Source organism: Caretta caretta, chromosome 25 (genome assembly GCF_965140235.1).
Source record: "Caretta caretta isolate rCarCar2 chromosome 25, rCarCar1.hap1, whole genome shotgun sequence".
NCBI lineage: Eukaryota > Metazoa > Chordata > Testudines > Cheloniidae > Caretta > Caretta caretta.
In genome coordinates this window covers 18,873,194-18,895,648 of record NC_134230.1, presented here as the reverse complement: position 1 = coordinate 18,895,648, position 22,455 = coordinate 18,873,194, and the positions used below count along the sequence as shown (strand labels likewise).

Below are 22,455 nucleotides of genomic sequence, written 5' to 3'. Positions count from 1 at the left end.
CCTGATTGGGCCTTCACTCCCCGCCTGCCTCCTTACTTCATCTGAGACACCTGGGAGGGGGCCAAGCGCAGAATTAACTCCTTACTTGCTGGAAACCAAGATAGGCCTTTGCCATTTGCGATAAGAATAGAAAAAATCGGAGACGGTTGTGATTCCCCCATTCAGTATCTGTAGATACCGGCTGGGCTGGAGAACGATTTCCTACTTTATCATTAATTGTGACCAGATGGTAAGAGATTAGCTCACCGTGGGCACTGCACAAGGGTGGCACAAGCAGACGACTGTGGAAAAGCAACTGGACTTTCTTTCATTTAAACAAGGCTGTATTTGCTCCCCTGACTCCAGGAGACAGAGGGAGCAAAGTCGCCCTGCAGCCCAGACCTGGCTGGGATTGCTGCAGAGGCAGCACGTGCAGCCCCCAAGGAGCGGCCCTGCTTTTGTCATGCGCCTCTGCTTGACTGGAGGAAGTTGTCCCAATGCAAGGTCTCTTGGGATGGGGGGGATGCTCCTGGAGAGCTGTGTGTTCAACAGAGGGTTAATGCAGCACCAAGGGGGACCGTGCTGGAAATGAACTGGAAGGACGTCCAACTTGGCCACTTCCACAGAATCAGTGGCCGAATCAGCATTTTCTTAAAAGTTTCTGTATTCCAAAATTTTGCACATAATTTTTCTATGCTCCTCTCTGCAATCCAAATCCTCAATCCAGTACCTGCTGAGGGCGACAGCAAAACGCCCAGTCAGAATCAGTGGGCTCCCCGGACCTGCTCCACCTCAGAAATTCACAGAGCCCAAAGCGGAGATGCTGGCTCTGGGCTGTTTGTGCCTGTGCTGGAGTGCGAGATGAGGCAGGGAAGGGTTAATATTACAGGGCTCTATTAAAAATGAAGTGTAACTAGTTTGGGGATGAAAAACAGAAACAGCATTCAGATAGGTAGGGGTGGAGGCAGCCCTTTTCCTCCATCAGGTTTCGGGGAGGCCTGGCCTCTTTTCCAAGCACGTAGGAGCTTGAGTGGCAGATCTGGGTTCATACAAACCCTCACCAGCTAATACGAGTTTATTCCTGCCCAAACTGGTGATGTTTGTGCCCTAAAGGAACCTGCATAGCAACCCAGGCAGCAGGGGTGGCTGGCTTCCAGCCGGCAGAGCACAGTGGCACTCAGACCATCACCAATATTTTAATTTAATTTTGTATTTATTGGCAATAAATTATTGTACACAGCCCTTCCCCCCACCAGACCGTGATTTGGCACAAACACGTGGGCGGGAGCCCACAAGCCGAAGGCACTGGATCCTCTAGTCTGAGCTCCTGTACAGTGCGGGCCCCTAGCCCCACCAGCCGAGATGAGCCTGCAGGAGGCTAGGCTGTATGTGCCACAGGCTGAGAGCAGGAGGGATCGAGATGTGCCCAAGGCCCCGCAGGGGCAGGGAAAGGATTGTGAGATACACCCAGAGAATCCAGGCAAGCAGCCCGCACCCCACGCTGCAGAGGAAGGTGACGCTCCGCTCCCAAAGGTCTCTGCTGGTCTGACCTGGGGGAAAATTCCTGCCTGACCCCACACATGGTGACCAATTAGACCCTGAGCACATGACCAAGAACCAGCCAGCCCAGCACCTGAGAGACAATGCTCAGCGTCACCCCAGAGCCCGGCCTTCCCCGTCCAATGTCCCAGCTCCATCCAGAGCCATCCCTGTGATGCTTCAGCGGAAGGCGCTCAACCCTCCTCCCCCAGAATCCTGTGGGGAGATCCCTTCCTGAGCCCTGCAGGTGGCTGGCTGAAATGCTGAAGCATGAGCTGACCTAAGACAGAAACCTGAAATGAGCCCCAGGGCTGTTGAGCTCTCCCCCCAAGGGCAATCAGAACTTTCTGAGGACATTTGTTGTGAGTCCTCTTGCAGTTTCATCTGTCCCCTCTGGCCTTACAGCCCAGCCTGCTGCTGAATATCCTGATTGTATCCTGAGCGCTCAGAAAACATCAGGTGTAAATGACTGCTCTCTCACCCATCACAGAACCAATTTCTGCTTGTCAGTGGGGCCCCACTACAATTCAGCCCCAGGCCTTTCAGCCCAGAAAGTCTCCCAGAGGAGCTTTATGGCCTTATATGGTTTGCGCTCTAAGTACCGCCTCTGTCCCCCTGCGCCGCCAAGGTCAGCCGAGGTGCTCCCGCGCTCAGACCCTAGATGTGAACATCTGGCAGCTGCTGACAGGCCATCCTCAACAGAGGCCCCTTGACTCTGCCTCTTGCTTCCCTGCTGGCCCCCAGAGCCCGCGTTTGCTAACCTTGGGGCGTGGTGCGAGGCCTTTGCCTGAGTCTGGCCATGTGGGCAGGACGTTAAGGCTTGTGGCTCAGGTTACCGGTTGGGGAAGCTGCCTCTGAGTTTCTCCGTTCAATAGCTGTAAAGTTCAGGAATGGCTTTTTCACAGCAAGTTGTTGGCAACACCATGTGGAAGGCGCAAGGTGATGAACTGTAGTTTTTAATGACCCTGGATGCCCCTAGCATCTTCGGCAATTGGCATACGTCTTTCAGCAGTCTAGCTCCAAAGACAGCTCTAACCCAGGCTTATGGGATGTGCCGCAGCCTCTGGCATTGTGAATGCTCCAGGATGGCCATCCCGCCGTGGCGAGCGAGCGTCCCAGACACGAGTTAGTGCACTACAAATAGCCGTGTGGACATTGCAGCTCGGACGCTCCAGCTCACTCGACCCCCTAAGTCTGAGCTCGGGTGCTAGCCCAAGCGGCTGCCCAAACTGCAGTGTCCACGCTGCTGTTTTTAGCACGTTAGCGCAGGCCAAGCAAATGCGAGTCTGTCTGCCCGGGCTGGGAGGCTTGTTCCCAGCACGGTTGCAGGCATACCCTGAGGATCCTCCATACACCGTACCAGTGCAAATCCTCCGCACTTCCCTGCGTGGCCAGTGATTGGTCTGGGGCTAATCTCCATTGTACAGACATGGGACAGAGATTAACTGACCTGGCCAAAGCCACAAAGTGAGTCAGTGACAGAGAGTCGGGGAGTGTTTGGTGCCCAGTTGTTCTGCTTAGTCAAGGACACTCACCTCTGAGCAGCACAGTGCGGATGGGACTTGCTCTTCCCTGCACAGAGGCAGCTGTTTTCATTGCCCTGGGTTTCATGGTGTTCCAACTTGCCTGGAAGTTGTTTTCGTTCTCACATTGCGACAGGCTCTGTGAAGCTAATTGTGGCCTCGTTTCGTGTGGGCTCTGTAATTGGGTTGCCATAGGGCGGCACACATCGCAGCCACGGCAGCCCTTGCCATGCCAGGGCTTGGCCTCATTCCAGTGTATAGGGACTCTGCGTGCTCAGACAGCAGCTATCTGGCCAACTTAAGTACAATGTCTCTGCTATTTCAAAGCATGATTTTCCAGACCAAAATGCCTTGGTGGGTCGAGCTGTTCTGAGCCACTCCAAAATAGCAGGCCTGGACAACTAGATATATCTACACACAACTCCAGATCAACCCTCCGGGAACCCCAGTGCGTGTGCAGGGCTGACACATGGCTCAGCTGCCTGTCATCTTTTGTGTAGGTGCAAAGGAACATTCTCATATGGGCTGAGTGCCTGTAACACAAGCCTCAGGCTGATATAGTCTCTCATCCTTGCCTGTCTCCTGGCATTGCCAGGGCTCTGCCTCTGCCCTGTCACTGGGGCCAGATCTGGGGAGCTATCACTGCAGGTTCTCTGTGCTAGCCTCATATCCCCGGGTTTGACCCATATCCATATCCATATCCATATCCAACAGGTTTGCCCCATATCCCGGCACACCCATGGTGCTCGGAGGCAAGACAGTGGAAATACACTGAAGGAGAGCACTAAACCTCAGCCTGGAATTCAGACTTTTTCCAGGAATGTGTGGTCCCACGGTGACCCCACAGAACAGAACAGCACCCTGGGGTAGGAGAGCATGCAACCAGCCAGGGCAGAATGGCTGCCGACTCCTAGGGTGACATCCTGGCCCCACTGCAGTGGCAAAACACTCATGGACTTCCCCGGGCCAGGATTTCACCCATGGGTTTGTGTTGCTCAGCAGAGTTGCCATTAGTTCAGCCTAATTTTAAAAATTAATTCTCTGAGCCCCCAGGTAAAGCAGGGACTGGCTGCTGCCCCCCAGTGTGCACCAGAGTTACCCCCCTCAGCTTTCCAAGGGCCCTCCCCGGGTGCAGGGCCAGTGGGATCTGTCCCTGACTGTGCAGAGCCCAAGGATGCAGGAAGCACAGGGCCAGGCCTTTGGCATAGTAAGAATCATGTGATGCAAGTTTAAGGAAGGGGAGCAGGAAGTGCCAGTTGGCTCAGCCTCGGGCAGTCCAGCAAACCCGCCTGATGCCCCAGAACAGCTGAGAAGCGCTGCACCATGCTAGCAGGACTGTAGGATCCAGCCCATTGCCAGGCAGGGCGGAAGGTTACTCCTGAGAGAGCTGAGGGAGTTTTTCTTTATCAGTTGTGAGCTTTATACTGTCCTGCTGCATAAAGCCAGGAGCGAGGGGAAGAGTGCACAATAAATAACAATCCGCACGGCCTTCGGCAGGAGTCTCCTTTGTACCTCAGTAGGCTCCTGACTGCCAGGCCGCAGCTTGAGCACGGCGCTCGGCAAGTCCTTTTTGCATGCCACTCGAGAGGCGAAAACCAAGCGATTTCTCCGCGTTTGCGGCAGATTGCAAAGGTCAAGTGGACATGTCAGAGTGCCAAGGCTGAGGCTGCAGGACGAAATCCCTGGAGCCTGGGTCGCCATCAGGGCATACAGAAGAAAGCCAAGGGGAAGATCTCAGAAAACTCTCATTCTGGAACCACAGCCCCATCTTGCCTGTGCATCACAGAGGTGACATCTGCCTCACCCCTTGCCGCTGCTTTGCTTTCGGCTCCGGACAGATACCAGCCCCGCTTTGCTTACCCCATACTTTAAGTTTTGGATTGTTAGCATTAGGTCACGTCTGTCTGTATGTTGGTGCCTCATGACCTCACTCCCAGGTCCCTGCAAAGCCCTAATAAAGCTTCACAGCTTACAGTCCTTTCCATTCACACCCATACAGAGTGAGCAGCCGATTTGCGGCCCTAGGGGGTTCATGTGCTCCAAGCGCTGCCCCCGCCTGCCCCCGCAGCAATGGCTGTCAGTGTTTCCAGCTCTGTATACCTGGGGATTTACAGAACAGCCATGAAGGCTGAGAGCTGGGGTCACGGGGCTTGGCAATTGTCACAAGATGCCCAGACAGCATCCCAAAGCTGTTTTCAAGCCATCCCAGCTGAGATGTGCAGGCCCCAGGCAGGGTTAAAATTAAAGGGGTCCTTCCGAGCCTGGTTTTACAACTCTCTCATGACTTGGCTCTGCTGACTAGGGAGGGTGCCCACCTCCTGCCCAGCCCATTGGGCCCCCATGTCCTAGCACAGCACCCGTCCCTGCCCAGCTGTGACAATCCTGGAGACAGTGAACACAGAGATGGGGCTCCTCCTCCCTGGAGGGCTTTTCCCATGTGGAGGGTCCCCCGCTGGGCAGAGGGGCCAGGGCTCAGTGGGGAATGGAGGGGAAATGCTCAGCCAGAGGGGGAGGGTAAGAAATGTGGGGGTGGAAGGGGCAAAGAGGAGAAAGCAGCAAGGTGGGGAGGAAGGGGAGACAGGCTGGGGAGGGGAGATGGGGGAACAGAAGCAGAACGGGGGGGGGAGGGGGCTGCTCTCCTTCTCTATGCTCTGCTGTCTCCTCTCTGTCCAGCTCTCACTTTCGCTCCTCCCCAGGGGAGATGTACTAGGATGTGCATTGTGACAAGGGGCAACCTTCCCACACCCCACGGGTGCTCCCTTGTCAGAGCAGTCCGGAGACACCAGAAATGACACAGCCGCCTTCCCCAGAGGCCGTCCATGGGCAACAACATGCAGCATCCCTGCGTGAAGATCATTGTGTGGGCGCAGAGGCAGGCGATATCCACAGTAGCTACCCACCACTCTGGTCTCTCCTCTCCCAGCAGGCTGGTAACCACAGGAGAGAGATCTCCAGCAAGGTCAGGCTTTCAGTCCAGTCAATTAACTCACTGTAATTTGATCCCCCAGCTAGAAGACCTGACCATCTGCTCCCCTTTATTCCTAGCGGGAATGCTGGGAATACAGGGCATCCTTGTCAGCACATGGCCAGCGTATGGTTTGCAAATCTAGGTATGTTGCCTTTTTCCAGACACAGCCCAGTGAGACAGGATCAATTGCACTGGTCAAGCTACATAGAATCCATAGACGGGGGCTTTGTTTTCTAAGGTAAATAAACTATTCAGGAAACGTTAGCTCAAGGCCACTGGAAGTTACAGCCCAGGAGAGGGTGCCAAGCAAGGCCAAGTTCTTGAGGAATCAGAATGCAGCTGGGGGAACAAAGGACCTGGTGAGTGGTGACTATCTGATCAGGCTGTGGGAAGTACCAGCTGGGAATGCTAAACCCATGCAGATTCTTTGGGATCAGGTTACCCAGGAAGAAAACAGCAGGAGACGGGAATGCTGCAACCTCTGCCTAGTCATTAGGGAGTTTCTGAAGGACTCCGAGAAACCAAAAGCAAAGCCAACCACAGCATCGCACACCAACTTCTTCCCCAGTGCCGGAGCTGGGAGGCCAAGGGGAAGGCCAACAGCATATTCCCTGCTCCAAGAGTTTGCAGGAGGAAGGCTTGATTTCCAGAGGTTCGGAGCAAGGGCCTCTCCCACTGAAGTCAGTGTGAGCTCCTGGGGCTCCAGCACTTCTGGAAACCCGAGTCCCCTGAGCTCACCAGCAAAACTCCCCTTGGCCTCACTGGGAGCCAGAGTGGGTGCTGAGTGCTGGAGTCTAACTTGCTGCTCTGGAGAGCAGGGAGGGGCCTTGTCCCAGCGCACAGGAGTCCCCTGAAAGCCCAGGCTGGCAGAGCCAGCACTAGGTCTGACTGCCATACCTGGTGGGTCCTAGGGTGGGAGGTGGCCCTCCAGCGGCTGCTCTCTCTGCCTTTGGGGAGAGCCCAGGTGAGAGCTGTGGTCACGGTTCAGCATTAGAAGGGGAAGTGGGGAGCCATGGGGTGCGGTGTGCTCAGTACAGAGACCGCACCCAGCTTTATGGCTCTGCCTCATCTGGCCCCGGCTGCCCAGCTGAGCACCGAGCCAGTGTCTGGCTGGGACTGCGGGGTGAGAGCCAGCTGGCTGAGACCACCGCAGCTGAGCTGGGGGAGAGGCCAAAGGACCAGGCCTAGGTAATCGCAGTCCCCTTGTGGGAGATTTTGGGCCCGGCCTCATTCTCCATGCAGCTGTCAAAGTCAAGCTCCAGCTGGATCTGCTTCCCCTGCCCCCTCTGAAGGAGATGGGAGGGGAGCCCCTGGCAGGGCTGTCACCCCAAGAATCCCATGCTTGGGAATTTGCTGACCCCTTGGCCCAGAGCAGCTGCCCTCAGGCCACACTGCACAGCCGGTCCCGGTGAGGGCATGGGGCAGGCAGGGGCTGGGCTGTGGCTGTCTACACTAGCTGGCTCTGGTTGTGTGTGAGCACAGCCATACTGCTGAGTGCTTGTTCCTCTGTGGATTGGGATTCCCAGGAATCACCAGGGCAACCAGGGCAATGGTGAAGCAGCTTCCTCCTTGTGTTTAAATCTAGATAAATAACTCTCAACCCTGCAGCAGGCTCCCCTGCCTCCCCTCCCCAACCCGGATCTGCAGGGCTGACTTGTGCCAGGGGAGCAGCTCCTGTGCCTAGAGCCCTCTCTCCTCCCCCACCCTCCAGCTCACGAGGTCAGACTGGTGAGCTGCTCTCAGCCTGCCGCTCAAGACTCAGCACAGAGGGAGAGGAGGCTCCCACAGGGAGGGGGTTGGCCTGTGACGCCCAGCGCTGCACTTTATCAGAGACAGAAACATTCGAATAACAAACCAACTTCCTCTCCAGGCTTTGGCGCTCTCTGGCTTCCATGAGACAGTTGATTTCACTTCCTGTTTTGCAGCAAGAATGTTCACATTGCCCCACGGTTCCCAGGTGGAGGGAATCTGGCCTTGCTCACCGCACTGCAAAGAGCCAGCCCCCTCCCTGGAACCCAAGGGCTGCATGCTGCTCATGCGTCATAGCGCAGGACCGCAGGACTGGGAGGGTTGCAATGCAGAGTTCCCGATTTAAGGACCAAGGGCCGTTCTCCGGCATCCTCCAGATCCCACGGAGAGAGCAGCAATAGGTCTGTGCACTTCAGAGAGGGGGAGAGATGGCAGCTGCTCACAGCACGGAACGTGATACCACCCTGGTAGAATTTAGCTCCCTTTGATTTGTGCACGGCTGGTGCCCTTTGCTCTTCAGAGTCCTCACACATACGGTCTGCAGCAGGCCTCAGAATCCCCTTGGCCTGCTCTGAGCGGACACCTGAGGAGAGAGAAAAGATCCAGTCACCAGCCTGACCACAACTGCGGGGCGCAGGCACGGCTGGCCCATCTGAGCCGGGCAGGCCAGCAGCCTCCAGGTGCTGCAGCCAACGATTTGCCTTGGTAAAGGCTGCTGCTGCCCCATGGCCCCTCTCCGAGCAAGTGAACGGAGGGAAAAGTGGGATCCGGTAAAAGAACAGAACACTTATTTCACAATAAGGGCCCAATTGTGCAAGCCTCCCTCCCACGCCAGTCCCAGAGACACTGTGTGTAAGTGCCCCCCACGAGGGCCAGCCCTCAGCACGTTATCATTGCTAGTCGTGCAACAAAAGTGACCACGCTTGTGCAAAGCCATCATTTCTGACTCTCCCGCCGGTGCTGAGAACAGCCTGGTAAATGCACAAAACCAACCAGCAGAGACTCGTCCCTGAGCCTGGAGGAATAAACAGCCAGGTGGGTTTAAAGCTGGATCCAACGGCCACTGACCTCCCCAGGAAAGCACACTTTCACGTCAAGGGGCTGCTCCAAAGTGCCAATCAAACCTGCCCTTTCCCCTCTGGCGACACTCAGAACTGGAGCAGTGTCTAAAACAAGCCTCCCTAAACCATGTACTGGCTCTGGCCTGGCTCTGAGCACTGGCCAAGGGGCTGAGAATTGGCTGGAGAGATGGAAACAAAGCAGATGGGAGGAAAGGCAACCTACTGCAGTGGGTCCGGGGAGGGGCCTGGCAGGGCTCAGTGTAACTGAATGAATGGTCTGCAACGGGGGTTGGGGGGGGGGGTATGTAGCATCTCATTGCATTTGCAAATAATATGAATTTGGGAGGAGTTGCAAGAACCAGTGAGGACGGCAAAATAGCCAGAGGCGGAACCACGGAGATCCCCGGCTGGAGGCAACCCACAGGGCTCCAGTGATGCTGCCTGGGGCCAGCTGAAGATCCGGAGCTTGGAGTGGAAATAACCCAGTGGGTTTCACCCTGGGAAAGGGGAAGAAGGGACGTCTGATGGGAGAAGTGGGAGTCGCTGGGAGCAGGTCCCAGCAGGCCAGGGTGCTGGGGTGACAGTGGGCAGCAGTGAACACAGCGCCCCACCCTGGGGAAAGCCAAGGCGGTGATGGAGGCTGCTGAGGAGGAGCGAAGGGACTCAGCTAGGAGGGAGAAATGTGGGCGTCCCGTCAGGATCTCAGGACACAGGCTCACTGGGAGCACTGCCTGCTGGCTGGGGAGCGGCCTTGCCATGCCCCCAAGAGCCACCATCTGAGACATCTGGCCCCGCTGCACACAGCTGCAGAGCAGGGCTCCCAACCTCCCCCATGCCAGGGGGGAAGGGGCAGGTGCTGGTGACCCCAGGTGGAGCATAGGCTGCAGGGGACAATGCTGCCCTGGCCCTGGGGTGGGTCTTGACCTGCTCAGAGGCCGCTCCATCTCCCTGGTCTTCTCCAAACATCTCCCTCCCTGGGCTGGGGGAATAGCAGGGCAGGCGCCTGGGGAGGGGGTGCTGCTGGCTCACATGGTACCAGTCCTGCTTGTACTGATTGGGGAGGGCCGCCAGGGAACCAGCTCTTGTCACGGGCCCCGGGAGGCTCGGTTAATGGGGCAGGAGATGGAGTCCAGCGAGACCCGGGCCATTGGCAGGGGAAGGTTTGACCAGCCCACAGCCAGCAGGACTCGCCCGGCTCCCCCCGGGGGAACCTGGCCTCTCCGTAAGGGCTCCCAGCAATGGAGGGGTGGGGGGAGCTCAGCACATGCTGGCTTCCGGCCCGGCCCATTTGCTCATCGTTTTGGGCTGGGCAGCGCCGGAGCCAGCGGCTCTATGCATCTCCCTGCGGGGAGGAGCTCTCCTGTCCCAGCTGCGCCTTCCCCGGGGGGCTTTGCCGCCTCTGCTCTAGCAGGCTGGGTGCACAAGGAGCTGGGGGTGGGCGCCGGGAGCCCCAGGACTTGGGCCCAGTGACGCAGGGTCAGGGCTGGGCTGGCAGCGGGCCCAGCCATGGGGGCAAGCGTCACATTGGGATGCGGATCCGTGGGGGCGGGGGGCCCAGCTGCACATGTCCACCCCGGTAACCCTGCCTGCCCCAAGGCCCCCCCGAGGCCCCCGTCACAAGGCCCCCCTGGCTGGCAGAGGAGCCCGAGCCAGAGGGGCTGCGGTTGGGATGCACGGCCTGCGCGGGGTGCTGGGTCTCTCAGGGCCGTGTGGGCGGCCGGCTCCCAGCCGTGCCTCGCACCGCCCGGGCCGGCGAGGGGCTCGCGGGGGGGGGCGCTGTGGGGGGGAAGGAGTTAAGTTCAGGCCCCGCTGCACGTCATGGCCAGGCCAGGGCCTGCGGGCGGCTGAGGGGGTGGATCGGCGTCAGCCGCTGACGTCAAGGCCCCAGCTCGGCGCTGCGGTGGGGGAGGCGGAGAGCGCCGCTTGCCGCGGATGAGATCCCCACCCCCGGCAGCCGGGAGGGGGGCCCGGGGGCCCCGGGGGCCCGCGCCTGCCCTGCGCACGGGGAGAAGGGAGGGGCCGCTGCACGGCCACCGAGCAGCCGTTCTGCGGAGCGGGGCCGCGCGGGGCGGCTGGGGAGGGACCGGGGCAGCCCCCCTGCCCGGCCCCGGCCCCGGCCCCGGCCCCGCGCTTCCCCTTCGGCACAAAGATCTCCCCGCTCCCCGGCTGCGGCCCGGCTCCAGGGCCTGCTGGGCGGGGGAGGGGAGCCGCTCGGCGGGGGGAGGCTGAGCAGAGAGCGGCTGCGGGGGCTTGGCGGTGACACCCCCCCGAGACACACGCACACCCCCCCGAGACACACACACACCTCCCCCGAGACACACGCAACCCCCCTGAGACACACCCCCTGAGACACACACACACCTCCCCCGAGACACACACACAACTCCCCCGAGATACACCCCCTGAGACACACACACAACTCCCCCGAGACACGCGCACACTTCCCCCAAGACACACGCAACCCCCCTGAGACACACGCAACCCCCCTGAGACACACCCCCTGAGACACACACACAACTCCCCCGAGACACACACACACCTCCCCCGAGACACCCCCTGAGACAAACACACACCCCCAAGACACGCACACACCTCCCCCGAGACACACACACCCCTTCTGAGACACACACACACCTCCCCTGAGACACACACAACCCCCCTGAGACACACCCCCTGAGACACACACACCCCCCGAGACACACGCAACCCCCCTGAGACACACCCCCTGAGACACACACACACCTCCCCTGAGACACACACACAACTCCCCCGAGACACACCCCCTGAGACACACACACAACTCCCCCGAGACACACACACACCTCCCCCGAGACACCCCCTGAGACAAACACACACCCCCAAGACACGCACACACCTCCCCCGAGACACACACACCCCTTCTGAGACACACACACACCTCCCCTGAGACACCCCGAGACACACACACAACTCCCCCGAGACACGCACACACACCCTCTGAGACACGCACACACCTCCCCCGAGACACGTGTGACGAAGTGGGACTGTTCTTAATGTTTCCTCTGAATAGTGTGGGGGTGCCTCAGTTTCCCCTAGGCAGTTCTTAAGTATCTAGGTGGTGGGGTAAGGGTGTATGATCATTGCAGTGCCCTAGAGGGCATGTGTGTGCAGGAGTCTGGACACAGAGAATGGCCAACACCCTGTTTCCTGGCAACTGATGGCCTGGGCCCTTCCCCCCTGCAAGGTGAGAGCTGAAGGGTTGGAGAACAAAGGAATCAGGTGACCTCCTGGCCCGGGAAAGGAACAAAGCCCAGAGGAGGAGGGGCTGGAGGGGTTTTTCAGTTTGGGGCTGGCTGGGACATGGAGTGAAGTGCAGACGTGGTTGTCTGGCTCACTGCCCCCCAGAATGGACCCAGCTGAGGGGTCCCGTTCTCTGCACCTGCAAGCTCTGTTTTAGACCATGTTCCTGTCGTCTAATAAACCTTCTGTTTTACTGGCTGGCTGAGAGTCACGTCTGACTGCGAAGTTGGGGTGCAGGACCCTCTGGCTTCCCCAGGAGCACCGCCTGAGCGGACTCGCTGTGGGAAGCGCACGGAGAGGCAGAGGATGCTGAATGCTCCGAGGTCAGACCCAGGAAGGTGGAAGCTGTGTGAGCTGTGTGTCCTGAAGACAGGCTGCTCACAGAAAGGCGACTACCCCAGAGTCCTGACTGACTTCATGGGGAGCAGTTCCAGAGCATCGCCCAGGAACTCCGTGACAACACGCACACCCTGAGACACACACAACCCGAGACACACACACACCTCCCCTGAGACACCCCGAGACACACACACACACCCTGAGACACACACACACAACTCCCCCGAGACACGCGCACACCTCCCCCGAGACACTCCCCCGAGACACGCACACACACCCCCTGAGACACGCACACCCTGAGACACACAACCCGAGACACACACACACCTCCCCTGAGACACCCCGAGACACACACACAACTCCCCCGAGACACGCACACACCCCCCCTGAGACACACACACACAACTCCCCCGAGACACGCACACACCTCCCCCGAGACACGCGCACACCTCCCCCGAGACACGCACACACACCCCCGAGACACTCCCCCTGAGACACACACCCCCCCGAGATACACACACACCTCCCCCGAGACACCCCCTGAGACACACACACACAACTCCCCCAAGACACACACACAACTCCCCCTGAGACACACACACACACCCCCGAGACACCCCCCTGAGACAAACACCCCCCCCGAGACACGCACACACACCCTGAGACACGCACCCCCCCAAGGCACGCACACACACACATCCAGAGACACACACATGCACACATACACGAACACACCCCCTGAGATGCGTGCACACACACACACACCCCGAAACATGCGCACACACACACACACACCCTGAGGCACACACACACACATACATGCACACTCTGAGACACCCGCCCGAGACATGCACCCACACACGCACACACCCCCTGAGACATGCACACACACACGCACACACCCCCTGAGACATGCACACACACACGCACACACACATGCACACCCCCCAGAGATGTACTCGCACAAACACACACACACCGATACATGCACACACACACGCACAGATCCCGAGACACGCACAGACATGCACACACACCCCCTGAGACACACACACACCCCAGACACACACCCCCTGAGACACACACACACCCCAGACACCCCCCCCCTGAGATGTGCTCGCACAAATACACACACCCCCTGAGACATGCACATACATCTGGAGACACACACACACACCGAGACTGACACACGCGCACACACACACACACACCCTGAGACACACACACACACACAGAGGCATGCACACGCAGGCACAGGTCTACATCATGCCCCCCGCTGCGTGCGTGTGCACAGACACATGCTCCCCCCACCCCGGGGGGGCACACCCTGCTCCAGCTCTCCTATAAGGAAGCTGCGAGGGGGAAACGTCCACACCAGGATTTCACGGTTCCACTTTCTGGCTGTGACCCGGTTCCCGTGGGCAGCCCCTCCCCCGGCGAGGGGGGCCGGTCCTAGGGCCCTGGCTCCAGAGATGAGACACGATGATCATGATCGATTCCAACTGCAAATCGCGTCCCCTCGCGCGGCGGGGGGGCACTCGTAACACAAGCCAGAGCCTGGCTGTAATTGGAATCACATGGCCCAGCCACACTCCAGCTGCCCTCAGCCTCCCTCCCAGGAAAGCCGGGGATGCGGGGGGCAGGCTGGGGCTCTGCCCTCTCCTGGGTCACACGCAGACTAATTGGTGCCGGATCCCCGGCTGGCCTGTCGTGGCGGTGCTGGGAGCCAGGGGATCGCGAGCCAGCAACCGGGCCCTTTCCCCACTGACCCCAGGCCCTTGCCGGTGGATCCGTGGTGATCGCCCGGCCAGGAGATGCTGAGTGCCAGGAGAGTCGGGCCCGCTGTCAAATCTCAGTGCTGCCGCAGAGAATTAACCCCCCCCTTGCTGCAGCCGTCTTGTGAGGCTGCGAGCACTGTGCCACCGAAGGCCCTGGGCAAAGGCGAACGCCACGGCTGCAGGGGCCTCGGCTCAGGCCTTGCCTTGGGTGGTGGCGAGGCCCTGCTGCATGTGGCTGCTGCCCCGCGTTCTCTGCTCGTTTGGGTCCCTTTCTGCTGGCCCGTCTTGCCCTCCAGCTGCAGGCATGCAGCACACTGCTTGCAGGAGGCAGCTTACCACGTGGAGGAGCCTCCCGGGGCAGTTGCAGGGGCCCCTCTGTCTGTGGCTCACCCTGCAGCCCCACAGGGCCTGTCTCCTGTGTGCCTCTGCAGGAGAATTGGGGAGTTCCTTACGAAAACCTTTGCCTCCAGCATCTTCCCTCCCTTCCTCCAGCCCTGACCCTCCTACCGAGAGCAAGCCAGGCTTGGGTGCAGGTGTGATAGCCCTGGAGGCCTGGGCTCCAGTCCTGATCAGGTCACATGTGCACTGAGTTGTATGGTCTCAGCATAATCTCTGCAGGACATTTATCCACGTTGGCTAGACTTTGCAGTGAGGCTGAACCAAATGCCCCAGTAATGGGGAGAAACGAGACTGGGTGAATGTGGGGGGGGCTGATGATGGTGGGGGGTGCATCAGCAGCACTACATGGGCCTGCAGACCCCATCGCATCCCCCCCCCCCCCCGTTACGGGCTGCACTGGGTGCAGAGGCTGCAGGACAGCTGAGGGCCCTTCCGCCTGCTCCTGTTATTCGGCAGAGGCATGGGGTGGGGTTCAGGGTCACTCTCCCCTATCCCAAAGGGCCCTGTGAAGAACTGGCATTGACAACAAAGTGCGGCTCCCCTCCCCTGCAGGAACCCCACTCGCTGGGTCCCTCCGTGGGGCAGTCTGTCCCCAGCTGGAATAACAATCTCTGCACAAACCATGGGTCCCTCAGGCCCCCCCTTGCCCAGAGAGGTCTGTGATGCAACCCCCCTTACGCTGGCACCTCGGGGCTGAGGAGCTGAGCCGTGCTGGGCGCTGTATCTCTGGGACCCCCGGCAGGGCCGAGCTAAGCTGAGGGAGCAGTTCAGGGCTCTGCCTGGGCAGGCTCCCAGGCGCACGTGTGTGCGAGCAGCGGCAGTGGGTTTGGCGGTGAGCCCAGACGGGCCCTTTCCCCCTGTAGGAAGCTGCACCATTTACCGTAACCCAGCCTGCCCTGTGAGCTGGGAGCACGACAGGGCCTGCTCAGCACATTCACTATGACTCGCATCCTCTGCCCTTTCATCTCGTCAATAGTAACTGCAAAAAATCCCTCCAGGTTCTAAAAATAACGGCCGCATGGGCTGTGAAAGGGGAAGCTGCAGTGCTGGGATGGAGAGCGTGAGCGGCCCGGTGCGCTGGGCGTGGCAGCCCGGCAAAGGGGACAGCTCAGTGGAGAACATGCCCCCCGCGTGGCACAGAGGGGGCACGTCAGGTCTGGTGCACAGCTTGGAAACAAACGTAGCCAGTGATACCAACTCTCAGTCTTAATTAGCTGCGATCACCCCCCGTGAGCGTCATTATCAACCCTACTTTGCAAATGGGGAAACCGAGGCACACAGCGGTGAGGTGATCTCATTTGCCCAGTGTCCCCCAGGAGGTCAGCGGGAGAACAGAATCCAGGAGTCCTGACTCTCACCATCCTGTGCTAACCTCTGCTCCACACGAACCCTCTAATCCCCTCCCATCTACCCCAGAACAGAACATCCCCTCTCCCCTGCGCGGTGTCCACCCCCCGACCCCCAGCACCAGCTGAAACCACTGGGAGTCACATGGCCTTAAGCTGGAGCTTGACCAGGATGCCAGAGCTAGCCCCTTGCCTCTTGGGAACAGCCCCGGGGATCCCGAAGGACTCCCCCTGGTCAGAACACGTGGCTTCCAGAACAGGCCCTAGCAGCTGGGGTCTGCACTGACTGTGTGGGGAGAGCGTCCCAATCCCGCTCCCTGGAGCACAGGCCCCCTAGCATCATCCTGGGCCGCCAGGACCAGCCCTGTCTGGAGCTGGGGGGGCCAGTGCCATTTCCAGCAACTGTCTTTCTACTGCAGGGTTTTCTATAGGGCACATTCCAGGGCTGCCCAGCCAAGTCCAGCCCCAGCCTAGGCAGGCCATTCGCCTGGGGGGAACCCGACCAGTCCTGCCGTTCTAATGTGTGGCCCCCTCCGAGACTGAGCCAGAACCGGCCGGGTTTTGTCTGGTATCAGATGGGGGGTGCCATTTCGAAGCGCGCACCACTCTGCCCCGGACAGCGTCACTTGGTATGCACCCCGCGGGCCTGGTCCCACTGGCGGGGGTGGGGGGCACGCCATTCCCAGCAGGACCGGAACCTCCGGTGGGCTGGGACGCACGGCGGCTCCACCTCTACAGAGCTGACGGGATTTGCCGGCACAAGGGCGCTAACCGGGGCCGTCGCGGAGGCGGGTGGGAGCAGCGGAGCGCTTGGGCACAGGGAACCGGCCTAGTGCAGGAGGCCAGCCCCGCCTGAGACTCGCTATTGCAACACCTCCTCAGCGGCCACCTCCCCCCCAGAGCCTGCGGGAGAGGAGGGGCTGGCCCCAGGGGGGGCCCGGCACCGCGGTGCCCCTCCATCTGCATCGAGACGTCAGGCACAGCGTCCTCGCTCATGCGGTGACCTCCCTGCCCAGTCCTGGCCCAGCCCACGGCCCTGTCAGCGGAGCGAGGGCACACCGGGGCCTCGGCACCACGGGACGGGGGCCAGGGAGCACTGGGGAAGGGGAATCTGACCTCGTGCGCTCCCGCCCTGGAGGGGCACCTGGCCAGGCCGGGGGTTACTGGGTCGGGCACCCGCCACCCCCATGCGGGAGCCCGGCAACCCCACGACAGCAGCTCAGGCTCTTTCTCAATGAGCGGCCGTCCTTGTGCAACCACCGCAGGGGGTGTGGAAAGCGCCGCCGGGCTGTTTCCACGACTGGTTTGGAACATGCAGCGTGTTCTGCAGCGCGCTGGAGTGGGGGGCGGGGCTCAGGGTCGGGCGGGGGGGTCTGTTCGTGGCGCAGTGTGTGAAGCGTGGGTCGGAGGCGTTATTTCCTCTAGCCTGGTAGTGCCCGCTCTGCGTTGGGGGCGCTGCCCATGCACACAGCCCTGCCGTGGCGCTCGCAGTCTAAGGGCGGGGTGGGGGCGATACACCGTGCTGCGTGTCTCGGGGCTGCCCGCCTGCCTCTGTCCCCAGCCGCTCCCCGCTGGCTGCGTTGTGTGCGGCTCGGGGCGGGGGGCAGATGTGAAGGCAGGGCGGGCTGTGGCCCTCCGGATCAGTGCGGGGAGGGCACTGTGGCAGGGGGTACCCAAGATGCCTGTGGGAGAAACAGCAGCCCAGTGGGATGAGGGCCAAGAGCAGATGAGCCGGGGGGTGGGGAGGCTGCATGAGCCAGGTGCAGGGGGATGGTCGGGCTGCAGAGACGCACAGGGCAGGAGCTGGGGGGGCCAAGGGAAAAGCAAGCTCCAAAACCAGAGAGAAGAGGGGGGACGCACAGAAGAAGGGCCTGGGGAGGAGGCAATGCCCGGGCAAGACTGGGAACAGCCCGTCCCAGCAGAGCGATCAGGCCGCAGCCGCGGTGCGCGTGCCCCAGCCCCTGGTGACAGGCGCGGGAGGGGCGGTTCTGCCACGACACTCCATTGGCCCACTCTGGGCTGGGCAGAGGTGCCTCCCCGCAGTCCTCCTAGCGCTGGCCCCAGGGACCCAGTGAGTGAAGGGAGCGGGTCTGGCTCTGCCCACCCTGGATCCATTGGTTCCGCCAATGGCCCTCTGTGGATGAGCTCTGTGGGCTGTGACTCAGTTTCCCTCATGCCCCAGGTGCCTTTCATCATGTTTCACCCCAGTGACTGCAAAATCCCTCCTGGAATACAGGGGATGCCCCTCCCTCAGATGTGACTGGCCCCAGTGCCCTGCATGAGATGCCTGCGTGGGCAGACCAGGACAGCCGCGGTCCGCCTCAGGCTATGCCAACCAGCCCCGGCCCTGGGACGGCCTTGGCGAGGTGGGCTTTGGGTGCCCAGCTCAGTTCCAGAAGGCAGGTGGGGAGCCTGGCAGAGGCCTGTTCCCAGCAGGGTGAGCCACGTGGTCACCATGCCAGCGCAGGATGTGGTGCAGGGAGATTGTGAAACGGTGTCGGGTTTCCTCCTTCCCTAAGTGAGTGTGTTTGTGCCCCGGCAGCTTGGCAGGAGAGAGGTGTGGGGGCCTCTGCCGCCAGCAGCGCCGCAGCATCCAGCCCGTCGGGATTATTCCTGGCCTGGGGAGCCTCACAAGGCGCAGACTGGGGCTGGGGTCAGTAGATTAGGCGGCACCATGGCCGAGGGAAATGAGCACTGACGTAGGCACCAGGACTCCTGGGTTCCAGTCCTGACTCAGGCATAAACCCGCTGCATGACTGGGGGGGGGGGGGTCCCCCCTTGGCAATAGGGAAACGGCATGGCTGTGGTGGCCGGTGAGGCTAATAACTGCCCGTCACTGATTTGTCTCCCCACACACTCCCACGGACACAGGGCAGCAGCCACCCATGGGGCTGAGTCATCCTGACCTTGGTGGGAGCGGCAGGGCTGGCCCAGCCCCCAGCAGCCTCTCCTGGGTGTTAATAACAACCCGCTGCACTGACCGAGCGAGCGCCTCTCCTGCGGGGAGCAGGGCAAAGCAGCTTCTCCTCCAGCCCAGTGCAGCAGCAAACTGCCCGGGCCAGGCCGGGGAAACACCACTCCCCATTCAGACACCAGAGTCCCTCCAGCCCAGGCCAGGTTCTCTGCTGTCCTGCATCCCCCGGGCGGGCGCTCTCCTTGGGCTCAGGAGCTGCTCCGACCTGCTGAACGGTCCCGGAGGTTCTGGTGGTGGCAGATAGGCCTGGGCTGCTGGGGTGACCCATCTCCCCAACAGCCCCATGGCTGGGTGACTGTGTCCAGTAACAAGGGACGCTGAGGGGCTGGTGTGTTGCTGCAGAGCACAAACAGGTGCTGTTCCCGGCCCCTCCCCATCTCTAGGGACAGTTCCCTGATTGGAAATTCACCAAAGCTGCCTGTCTCTACTGCGGGGCTGGGGGGCCCACGTCGGGACCCAGGGTGGGCAGGAGTGTGGCCAGCTGCACTGGATGGGCCTGCTCCACATGGGACAGCAGGTTCAAGTGATCCTGGGTCATTAATAGGAAGCCCCCTGGTATTTCTGTCTCCAGACTCCGCTCCTGCTGCGGGAAGGACCTCCTGGAAGAGGCTGCCCTCCAGCAACAGTCCCCACTGGGGCCCAGCCGGGCAGCCAGCCCTCCCTCCGCTGCTCCGCAGACTGCCCCTGGGCTGGCCCTGGGAAGCATAGTAGGAGTTACCGTAGCCCTGAGGCTGCTCTACCTTACACAGGCCAAGCAGGCCCCTAGCAAGCCCCAGAATGTGGGGAGTGTAAAGGCGAAGAGCCCCCCATGTCCTCCTGGGGGAGGAGGGAACAGAGCCTGGCCCAGCAGTTGCAGGGCTGGAGAGAGAATAAGAAAGTGGGGCAGTGGGCTGCTCTGCGCGGCAGTCACGGCTGCTCGTTTCTCAGCGGCTCCGACGAAGCCTGGGTATGTCCGCGTGGCTCAGCCCAGGCACACCCCACTCAGGGCACCACGGGCGCTCCACACTGCAAGCCGATCCCCCAGCAGTAGCATGACCGTACTTCCCATTTTGGCCGGGACAGTCCCTTTTTTAAGCCCTGTCCCGGCTGTCCCAAGTTTGTGGGCATTTGTCCCGGTTGCTTGTCGACTTGATCAGTTGGGCAGAGCAAATAGGACAAATGCCCCATTTTGTCAAAAATGTGGGGTGCAGAGGAACATGCAGGGGGGCGAGTGGCAATGCCAACCTCGGGCAGGGGGGCAGGCAGGGCTAGGACAAGCAGTGAGCCCAGCCCCAGTCTCGCATAGGGAGGGGGGCTCGGGCGAGCGACTTGGGCCAGCCCTGTGCGGGGAAGGGGGGACTCAGACTACCCCATGTGGTGTCCTGTTTTCCCTTTGGGAACTATGGTCACCAGTAGGGGCAAGTCGAGGGCGCTCCAGGCCCATGGCAGAGCACGCAGCACTGGGGGAATTGCCGTAAGCTGGAGGGGGATGAGCCGTTCCACGGGCCCTGGGACATGACGGCTGGGCAGAGCGACGTGGTTAAGGGTGCCCTGAGCCACCCACCCTGCTCTGTGTTAGGCCCCAACACGGTTATTTTACCTGCGGGGAGCAGCCAGCGCGTGGGGCCCCTCCCGCCCAGCTCTGCCCCCGTGCAGAGCAGCTGGGCCCACACGGCGCCCGTTTCCAGGTCCCAGCGCGGCACGCGGCAGAAGAAATTGTCTGGACGACAACTCAGCAGCCGTGGCCGCAGCGACGGAGGTCCCAGGGCGTCTGGGGCCGGGCAGCCAGCACGGGAGTGGGAGGACGCCCCTCAGCTCCACGCCGGAGGCGGGGGGGCAGCAGGCAGGGTGCTGGGGCCCTCGTCACACGGCCCCGTCCCCCAGCACCAGCCCTGCGGCCGCATCCCCCTGGATGTCAGCGCTTCAGCCTCACCCAATCAGCACAGGCTGTGTTGCCATGGCGATTAGTCCTTTCCAATTAGTTGTCGCAGCAATTAGGGCACAGCCATGCCTGTGGTTTCCCCCTTGCTTAGCAGCCCCTGTGGGCCAGAGAACCCCAGCCCCCCACCAGCCACAGAACCAAACCCCGTGCCCCCGCCCACCCTCCCGGAAGGGCCCAAGCTGCATTGGTCCCAGCCCAGAGCCCAGCCTGTGCAGGGAGCCTATCTGTACCCAGACAGCCCCCTCCCATGCGAGCCCCCCGCCAGGGACGCATTCATCCCCCTGCCCCCTGAGGCAGGGCTGGGCTAGGATGGGAGCTGAGCGGGGAGCCTGGGTGGCGCAGGGACCTGAATCCAAGCCTCCCACACCCTAGCTTGCACCCTAAGCACTGGGGCAAGGCTGGGCCCAGGAGTTCGGGGGAGGCGCAGAGCGGCAGAGAAGCCTAGAACTCCCCCAGAGACCCAGTGGGCTGCTGCCAGAGCGTGGAGCTGGGAACCGGAACCCGGGAGTCTAGTCCTGGCTCCGGCGGGGAGCGACATCTAGCCGTCAGAGCAGACGGCCCGGCCTCCTGGTTCTACCGCTGGGAAAGCTGCTCCTCCCTGGGCCTCCCTGCGATACAGTGGGGATGGCACCAGCTGGCTGGGGGGCAGGAGGCTCAAAGCACTGTCCGGCTCTCAGCAGGAAGCACGTCCAGACAGTTCATACCAACACCGGGCCTGGTGCTCCTGCAGCGGCTGCATTATCCCCAAGCAGCCAGTCCCCGAACCCAGCAGCCCAGCTCCAGCCCAGGTGTCTATGACCCCCTCTGGCACCGCAGAGCTCAGCCCCAGGAGCAGCCTGCCCACGGCAGGGCCCACCGTCCACAGGCTGGATGCGAAGCACCATTAATAAAGGCAAAGCGCTGCGGGACGGAAAATATGCAAATGGGTTGAAGATGAGAGGAGGTCATTTCTGAGAAGGTTTGACTGAGCGAGTGGAAACAGAGAGCCTGGGCTAGGGCAGCTGAAACTAAGCACCTCGCTTGCTCCTGGGGCCCAGCTCTGACCCCCCGGCTCTGTTGACTAGACCGGGCACCGCACAATTCGAGCAGTAATGCTGGGGCCGCAGGGAGCCGCTGTCAGCAGGGCGCCCCCCGCACCAGGCCTCACCGGAGCCCCACAGCACCCACCTGGCTCCCTGGCCCGTTACAAGCACAAATCCCCGCCCAGGTTTGGGGACTCCTGGCTCTCCCCATTGTCCCACCGGCCTGGCGGGGCGGGGAGCACAGGGATGCTCCAGCATGCTCCAGGCGGGGCACCCAGAGGGCACTGACAGAGGGGGCATCTGACAGCTCCCTTTAAAATTAATACAAGGCCCCCTGTCGGCCAGTGGGGGACCTGGGCCAAGACAGGCCCCTGGCCCGGCTCTGAATGGCAGTGCCAGGCCTCAGCATGGGCCCAGCTGCCTGGCACCGGGGGTGGGAAGGGAAAGCCAGCTGGCTTTCATCCAGAATCCTCTCCTCACGTCCCAGCGACCCTCCCTCTGGCTGAGGACACGCGTGACATGAACTGGGTCCTTCTGCCCCAGCCCATGTCTCCCGGTCCCCCCTGCTACCCCAGGCC

General features: G+C 61.2%; 1 protein-coding gene and 1 long non-coding RNA gene across 2 annotated transcripts in view; one reads left to right on the top strand and one right to left on the bottom strand.

The window, feature by feature from the left end:
* UBA52 (ubiquitin A-52 residue ribosomal protein fusion product 1) overlaps window positions 1–22,455 on the top strand; it is a 375,240-nt gene that overhangs the window by 2,744 nt on the left and 350,041 nt on the right. The window lies entirely within an intron of this gene.
* LOC142070120 (uncharacterized) lies at window positions 4,642–20,830 on the bottom strand. The gene is made up of 2 exons (XR_012666088.1): window positions 20,514–20,830; window positions 4,642–8,341 (listed from the first exon to the last, which is right to left on the bottom strand). It is a non-coding gene; the product is annotated as an uncharacterized LOC142070120 (long non-coding RNA).